At 36.6% G+C, this 8,660-nt stretch overlaps 1 long non-coding RNA gene across 2 annotated transcripts; it reads left to right on the top strand.

Annotated features, from left to right (window-relative positions):
• Positions 1-274: 274 nt before the first annotated feature.
• On the top strand, positions 275-2,442 carry LOC103947488. Of its 2 annotated transcripts, XR_007255059.1 has the most exons (3): positions 275-789; positions 1,514-1,764; positions 2,211-2,442. It is a non-coding gene; the product is annotated as an uncharacterized LOC103947488 (long non-coding RNA). The 2 variants fall into 2 exon arrangements; XR_001953219.2 differs by lacking the exon at positions 275-789 and having other exon boundaries at positions 838-1,764.
• Positions 2,443-8,660: the final 6,218 nt, after the last annotated feature.

Below are 8,660 nucleotides of genomic sequence, written 5' to 3'. Positions count from 1 at the left end.
CATTTAATTTTTTTATTTAAAATTAAACACAAATAGTACCTGATGAAAACTAGCTGTACGATATACGATGAATGACTATAATACTGAGAATCCCCCAAAGTGAATCCGAAGAGGTTCCTTCTCTGAAAATGTGACCACCAGTCAGCCACCTCTTGTCAGTTGTCCCTATCGCAATTGCAAAAGAGATGGAATCCTATCATTTTACAATGAAGGTGGAAAAGGAGTTGGGAACCAGTGAAAATGCAAACGAAGATGACACTACTAGAAAATATAATTTTGCCAACAAATATAAAGCCGACAAAACAAATTTTTGTCGACACAAAAGTTTTTCCCCAACGAAAATTAATTTGTAGGCTCCAAACTTTTAGACCTACGCCGACCAAAATTTTGTTGGCAGAGAACATTCAAGCCGACGAATAAACTAAAGGTCGGCGAAAACATGCCGGTTCGTCGTCAAGAGAGGGGCGCAAATTATTAATTCCTTCCCGCCCCTTTATTTTTTGTCTTTTCGATTCCACCGCTTAATTTTTTCGTCAAAAGAATTTTCCCCTTAAATCTAGATACAATGTTTGACAAACCCTATTATTTGTGGATAACCGTCCCCTCTTCTATCTCTCACAAGGCGCCGCTCTTCGCTTTCCGTCGACTTTGTTTTTTTTCTTGCCGTCGCCGTGGCTTCATCTACTCTCCGTTGCTGCTGCCGTTGCCGTCGAAGGGCCCCTACTATTCTAGCTTTGAAATCTCCAATACAGAGTGTTTCTCTGCATTTCGTTTCTCTTAAACGTTAGGGTAATGTTTTCAACCCTATCTATTCTAATTTTTTTCCCCTCAGCTCTTGGTACTTGTGAGATTGTCATTTTCTGTATATTTTACTATTTCTGTATAATAAACAGTTTTTTATTTTATTTAATTCCAAGCTTGACATTGAAACTGAATTAGAAAGAAAAATGGTCCCAAAATGTTAAGAGCAATGAAATTGCGTTGATGGGGGTGGTGTGAGTAATGGCAACCATATACTTGATAACAGCTTCTTACATTTACAAGTGCCTTGTGATGGTGAATTCTTAATTTAAAGTATGTTGTAGTTTGTGTTGGCCATTTGATTTAAAACTAGGAATGCTCATTTTCTGGTTTCTGAATTCTTAACCAATTTGAGCAGGATGTAATGTTATACCTATTCAAAAGTGAACAAGGGTAAGGTTGTGATTTGATTATCAATTTAAAAAATGTAGCTTAGTATTGTTTTGGCATTTTGGTGAAATGGGTTTGTTTGTACCCAACTGCAAGCCTTTTGTTTGCGCATGATTTAATAGTTGACTGAGTATCCATGCTTATACATACTTTAATCAGTTTTTTTGCAACATGTGTTCATGTGGCTGAAATTCTATGATTAGTTTTCTTCCTTGAAATTTTTATTAGTTTAATTCTATTCGAATATGAATTATTTCTTTATGCAAAATAGATACCTTTTGGTTTGTTGGTGAGGCATTATTTACTAAAGGTGGTTTTATAGGAACTGCTTATGAAGAGAATGAAGTGGCAAATTTTTCATACAATTGTCAATACTAAAGTTGCAGAATGAATCTAAGGATGCAAGTTTCCTTACAAACTTGGTTAGATTTGAAAGTGTTTCTTTGAAAGTTTGCAAGTTTTATTTCTCTTCATTGACAAAAATTCATAGATTGGCAGCTTGTGACATACTAACTTGTAGTAGTAGAGGGAAAGGCCTGTTACCATGGACAAAGAATGCGTTCACCAGTCAAGGTTAATTTCAAATCCCTGAACCCTTAAATGCTATTGTACAATTGTATGTGTTGGTTTGGAGCATGTTGTAACAACTACTACTTTGTGCCGAAAGTCTTTATTCACCATGTAGTCATTCAATAAATTTATCTTTATTTAACTTCTTCACAAATAGCTAAGCCATATACATTTTGAATTTTAAATAGAGTGGATGGTTCACATTCAGGATTGTCAATGTGAGCTACAGCTGCATGAAAGGATTTACAAGGTTTTGGTGGAATAAGTGAAGATTCATCTGGGTAATTGATGACTAGTAACTTGAAATGATCTTCAAATCATACACATAAGAGATATTATTAGTTGTAGACAGTACTTTTCTTAGCATATTGGCAATGTGTTTGTTGGCTAGGAAGTTGTGTCATATGTGATATAGGTATTAATCTTCCCTGTTGGGTATTTTGTTACAGGTTCTTTGCTCTCAAGTATGCTGCAGGTGCAAGATGGTTGTGATTGTGCAGGTGCTGGTGCTAGATGGTTGTGATTATGCAGGGGCAAGATGCAAGATGTGTTGTGATGCTACATGGCAACCAATTTTGAGGAATAACAGTAGGATAATTTTATTATGTGACATGCTTTTGTATAAGTACTCTAGATGTACGATCCAAACTTATCAATCAATAAAGTATTATTTCTTAACAATTTTTGTGTATTGTATTTTGATTTTTGTGTATTGTATTTTGATGCGCATATGTAGTAGCTAAGCATTAAAGCATTTATTTATTTATTTATAAATTAATTGTCTTCCCGACGAAACTAATTTTGTCAGGAGATAGAAGACTTTGCTGACGAAATATCCATGATGACAAACACATTTTGTTGGTTGAAAAGTATTATTTGTCGGCTTAAAAGGCCTTTATCAATGAAAATATTTGTCGAGGAAGATGTAAATGCCGACAAAAAGGAGTTTGTCGGGAAAAGTTGAACCTTAGCCGGCGAAATACCAAAATTCATCGGGAAAGTTCTTGCATGACATGCTTTGTGTGACAAAATGGCCGGCAAAAATTTTCGTCGGAAAAGACTCTTTGCCGACAAACTAATTTTGTCTGTAAAGCTGAAATTTCTAGTAGTGTGAGTACCTAATAAGGGTTGGTTGAGTTCGTAAAGATCATTCTCTTTACTAGACAAAGGCTTGGGTTCAAGTTTCACTGTCGACAATTTCTCTTGGTGAACGATCTATAAAAACAAAAAAAGAATAAGACCCCTTCTGTAAGTCTTCAAAAAATTAAAAAAAAAAAATATATATATATATAAAGGAGATGGGAACCAGTGAAGGTGCAAAAGAAGATGGGTAACCACCTAACGAGGGTTGATTGAGTTCATAAAGATCATTCTCTTTGCTAGACAAATGTTTTGGTTCGAGTCTCGCTACCAACAATCCATCTCAATGGATGATCAGTAAAAACTCAAAAAGAACTAAAACGCATTGTATAAGTCCTCAAAAAAATTAAAAAAATATACCCTGACTGTGAGATGTATAGCCTCCCCTCCCCTAAACTTTTTAAAACCCAAAAGGAGGTGGGAACCTATTAGAAAAAGTGTGAGATACCATCTCCTATAGTAAGCTTAGCTAGGCGGCCAGTCGTTCCATTCCCATCTCTCTTTCAAACCAAGAAAAAGAGAAAATATAGGTAGGAGGGGAAAAATGGGGTATTAAAGTAGTCAATGACTCGTAGTTTTCCACTATGCAACAGCTGATCTGGCAAAACTCCATCATGAAAGGAACAGAAGGGTGAAAAAGGAGAAGGATTGGGACAAGCACACATGCATGGTCCATGGATGAGTAAATATTGAATCGACTTAAAATTAAAAGGGTTTTCGAACTTTAAACTTTAAACTCGGTTGAACTTGTGCATTGTATTTGAAGGTTTTCCATCTTTTTGATAAGCAAAAAGGCACATCTTTCTTATTGTGGGGAGATATAACTTTTAATACACCTTTTCGTATATACAAATTCGAGAGGGTGCATAATATCACGTTGTGCAGATTTTTCATCATTTGAATGAAGGAAATAAAAGTCATGTCATGTAATTAATAAGAGAAAAACCCTAGAAGGTATTTCTTAGAATTTATAGAGCATATGATTTAGATTAAGTGTTGAATAATGCCTAACAATAAATAAGAAACCACATCCTTAATTTTTCACACCAGCGTTAGTGCATGTGGAGATGTTTTTATTTTGACGTTAAGAGATAGGATAATTGGGAAATTGAGCTCAAGAAATGAATGTTTTTAATCAATTGAGTTACAAGTAGAGGTACCAAATCAACTCATTAGATTGTTAATGAATATTCGTTAAGACTTGTTTAATTTGATATCATCATAATATAAAGGTGAGATCAGTGTAGTGGTGATGATGGTGTAAAGTAAAATCAAACTAAATGAGTCTTAATGTGTACCTATTAACAACCTAATGGATTAATTTGTCACTTCTAGTTACAAGCTTTGAATGGATGCTATTTTAATATAAAGCACCAAAAAGAAAAACAGGTGGTGGAACAGTTCCAACTTCCGAGCTTATATATGAAACAAATTATGTAGAACCTTAGGTTTAGTAGGGGAAAGGTGTCTAGCTAATAATTTTCACCTTACGCGTAGATTTCAGTCATCACATGGTATATAGTAGTTGTTGTAGTCCTATTAGATTAGAAATGTGATTGTGTAAATCCTAATATATCTAGGATATCTCTTATATTCCTATTAGGAGTTGATTACCTATTAAGAGAATATCTCTTATATTCCTATTATGAGTTGATTACCTATTAAGAGTTGTAATCCTAAAAGGTAAGGAATTAACCTTCCCTATTATTATAAATAAAGGCACAATAGGATGAAATAGAACACACCTCACAATTACACATCTCTCTCTTTCTCTCTCTACGCCGCTCCTTCCCTCCCTTTATGGCCTTCATAATTGTTCAGTAAATTATGCCTACAACACATTATCAGCACGCTCTTGACGCTGCACTAAAGAGAGTTTGATTTTCAATCAGGGGAGTATTACGTTTTAATCATCTTTTTATGATTAATTTATTATTTTATTGAATTGATCTATGTGCTATTGATTCAAATTAATTTTTCTTTGTTGAATGTGATACAACGCATTGGAGATGCAATTCCGGCCTTTCGAGAATGACCTTCAACAAATTCAAAGGCTTTTGTTGTTTTCTGCTAATTAGGTATGCTTAAAATAAAGGAAGATATTTGAAATGACCATGAAGTATGAAAACATTCCCCATGATGCATGAACCCCTTACATTTACATTTACCTTCCGATATATATATATATATATATATATATATATATATGTTGTTTATGTTCCATATATTTGTCAATATATATACACGTTTCATGAATTATGCAATTATAATTGCTATGTGGAGTATGTGAGTCAAAGTATATTAATAAATTAGAAGCAAATCTAGGATTTGTAAAACCCTAACAATTTTGAAGGAAAAAAAAAAGGAAAAATTGGACACCACGACACCACCACCATCGGCAGAGTCGCTAGCCTGAAGCCCAACTGACCATCACAGCAACCAAGCCTTGACCTGGGGTCAATCTTGACAGGCTTGAAGCCCCGCGCCTAGCAAAGCTATTCTGGCATGACTATAAGCAAGCTTTTGTGCTTGTTGGGACTTGTTGTTGCCCCGGCCCGCAACCATTCCACTAGCCCAGTTGGTTAGGTCCCTTCCCATAGCATGTGCCTCAGTCAGCTAGCTTATAGGGCTGGGTTTAGTCCTCGCGCGCACAAACCCGTAGGCCAACACTTCGCTAGGCCTGACATGTGCCCCTCATTTGGCCTAAACCAAAAACCCATCTGCAGATGAGGTTTTTCTCGCACCTGTAGGCCTCTAGGCTTGCCCCTGCGTTATGGTCTCGACCCAATCTCACCAGCAGCTTGCTGCTGAGCTCCTGTCATTTGGCTCGTGGCCTAAAGCCACTCCATGAGCTACTATTACAGCCATACCCATGCCTTTTGCTCACGACACCTAGCCTAATTTTTGGGCTATGGTATTTTCGACCCAACACTATTATTTTAGCATTATTTTGCTTCTACGATTGACCTCGTTTGGTCCCAATTTATTGAATTAATTAAAAGTGACCTGCAGTCCATTAATCTGATAATGAATCCAAAATTATTGACCTGAATATCACTTTTGGACATTAACGATTCAATAATTTATTTTTATACTTTGAATCGTTGACATACTTTCGTAGTAACGAAGCTCACACATAAGTTCCCGAGGAAACTTAAATCTACTACCCTTAAATTAGTATATTGCATTCTGTGTTTCTTGCAGGAACCTTTCTTTTATGAATTAAACGTTCATAAACTAAATTGAACTTGTAGTTTCAAATTTAGTGCCTTTGAAACCCGAAGTTTTCATAAAACAATACACCCACACGTTTTTCATGAAAACCATGTCTTAGAACTCAAATGTTTTAACTTTGATGCTTATGGATGATTCATTCTCATAGCACTAATCACAATCTTGTTCCCTCCAATTCAGTGGATTGTCGAACCATCACAAGTTTGATTTCCCTTATTTAGACGTTTCTAATAGAAACCACTTTATGTGGGGTAAAAGACATTACCCGAAGCACACCATGATTACGTCCATGAATGAGTATAATGTTGAAGTTTATAAATTCGATCGAATTTTGACTAGAGAATTTCCTTCCATATTTCTAACTCGCTTTTGAAGCAGCAATGTAGAAAGTGAAAGTTTACCAAATTCTCGAATCTGATTACTACCATAAACGTAAGAAAAAGGGATAGACCCAGTTCGGCTGGAGTCTATCGAATGGCTCAACCTAGTTCGGTCAAAACCTACTGAACGGTGATGCCCTGCTTCGACAGGGATACACCAAAGGGCATGCTCTGCTTCGGCAAAGTTGCATCGTACGGTACTACTCTGCTTCAACAGATGTGCACCGTACGGTACTACTCTGCTTCGGTAGAGACTTACCGAACAGACTTTTCCAGCTTCAGTTAGAACCTACCGAACCCAATTTGGGGTTTGGCCTGCCAAGGTGTGGCATCATGCCCGAAGCATGATCCTTGGCACCTAAAACCTAAAACTTCAAGAATAAGGTATAATATTCCCAAACCTTAACCTTGCAAAATCTACTTCCGTCTTGATGGAATAGATCATTAGTTATGCACCTATTCGTGCTCCTACCAATGTTGTTGAGGAGTACCATTCTAGTAGTCAATATGTGAGATTAATTTTTCTCCACCGAACACCGTTGGAAGAGCAGAATTTTGACATGAATGGCCTTGTTGGCCGAATCCACCCTAGTAATTTTGGTTTTACTCTGTGAACATTTTATTCATGTTCTTGGATTCACATTTGGTGATTGATTTACTTATGGATAATCTTATTGATATTTTCCTCGAATATGAGTTAATTGAATCATGTATCTTAATACATATGACCGATTTAATTAAACACGTGATTATGTAGGATGTGGGGAAGTTAGTTGTCTGGATGCATGCGATACTACACACACTAACTTTACACCTAAATCACATCTCTAACAACGATTTCAGGTCTATCCAACATGATTAAGAGCATTGGCAAGCTCCTTGTTGTATGAATGGTACTGCATTACCATTTAAAGGACCTTAAATTCTCCATGTCGTTGATTTTTTAAGGATATTCGAGATGACAATGGTCATAAATGAAACTACTGAAGAAAATTGAGTGAAATATCTTTGCACCACCTCCAAAAAATGAGTCGGAAGCTTTGATTTGGGGCTAATGGGTTGTCTCCCAACTAGGAACACATCACATGTGGTCGGCCTGGAGCCTGGTGATTGAGCAGTTTACTTGCTTTGGCATGACCTTTTAGGACACTTAGGTCGAATAATGATGCTACGACGCATCTTCTTACCCGAAGTAAATATCTTGTGCCTACAAGCACACTTTGCAAAGCCTGCTCATTAGGGAAATTGATTGTCTATATTATTTCTCGCAAAGATACGAAATCACCATTTTTCATAGTGGATTCAAGGGAATATATGTGGACTAATCCAACCAAAATGCGGACCATATAAATACTTATGGTTTTGGTTGATGAATCGAGAAATTGGTTACATGTTTTTCCACACACATTGCTGCTAAACCTCATGGCCCATTAAGGGCTCACCACCCTACTTATCCCTTAAGGTCTAGGAGACTGGATAATGCAGAGTTATATCGACGGTTTTTTTTATTATAAAGTACTGCATGTATTTTGGGTTTATAATTGAACATCGAATTTCCAAGTTCACCCAAATAGCCTCACCTAGTGATCATAAAGCGCAAATTAAATGATCGCCTAGATTTTAGTAAACGTACCAAGTTTCAGTTTTTACCTAGGGCTATGCAATCTTGTACACAATTATGTTGGTCTGCCTTGAGGCCTATTGCCACCCAACCCATATGACGTTATAATTGGTTATCAGGTACTGAACTTGACGTTTTTCGTATTTACACATTTGGGTGTGCATTCCATGTGCCAAATTGTGCCACTGCAACGTACCAATATAGGTCTTCAAAGAAGGATGTGAATCTTTGTCGATTATGATTCTTCTTCACACTAGCTATCTTCGAGTCCTTGCATGCGATCTTTTTACCGCTCATTTGCAAGTTGTCACTTTAATGAGACAATCTTCCAGCCGTTAGGGGGAGATAAGAACGTCAACGTTCCTGTAAAATGACGCGAAGTTGCGTAGACGTTGTCCACTATGTCTCATCTCGATCCCCATACCACACAAGTATGATAAGCAAATGTGATGAATTCTAGCTTTCAAAATGTTGCTCCATACCCATTCCTCTGATTTAGCTAAAGTGACGAGATCATATACCAG

Source organism: the organism of the source record quoted next, unplaced genomic scaffold (genome assembly GCF_019419815.1).
Source record: "Pyrus x bretschneideri cultivar Hongxiangsu unplaced genomic scaffold, Pyrus_bretschneideri_v1 Contig8, whole genome shotgun sequence".
Classification (NCBI taxonomy): Eukaryota; Viridiplantae; Streptophyta; class Magnoliopsida; order Rosales; family Rosaceae; genus Pyrus; species Pyrus x bretschneideri.
Note: the sequence above shows the minus strand (reverse complement) of the source record. Positions and strands in the feature narration are given on the sequence as shown.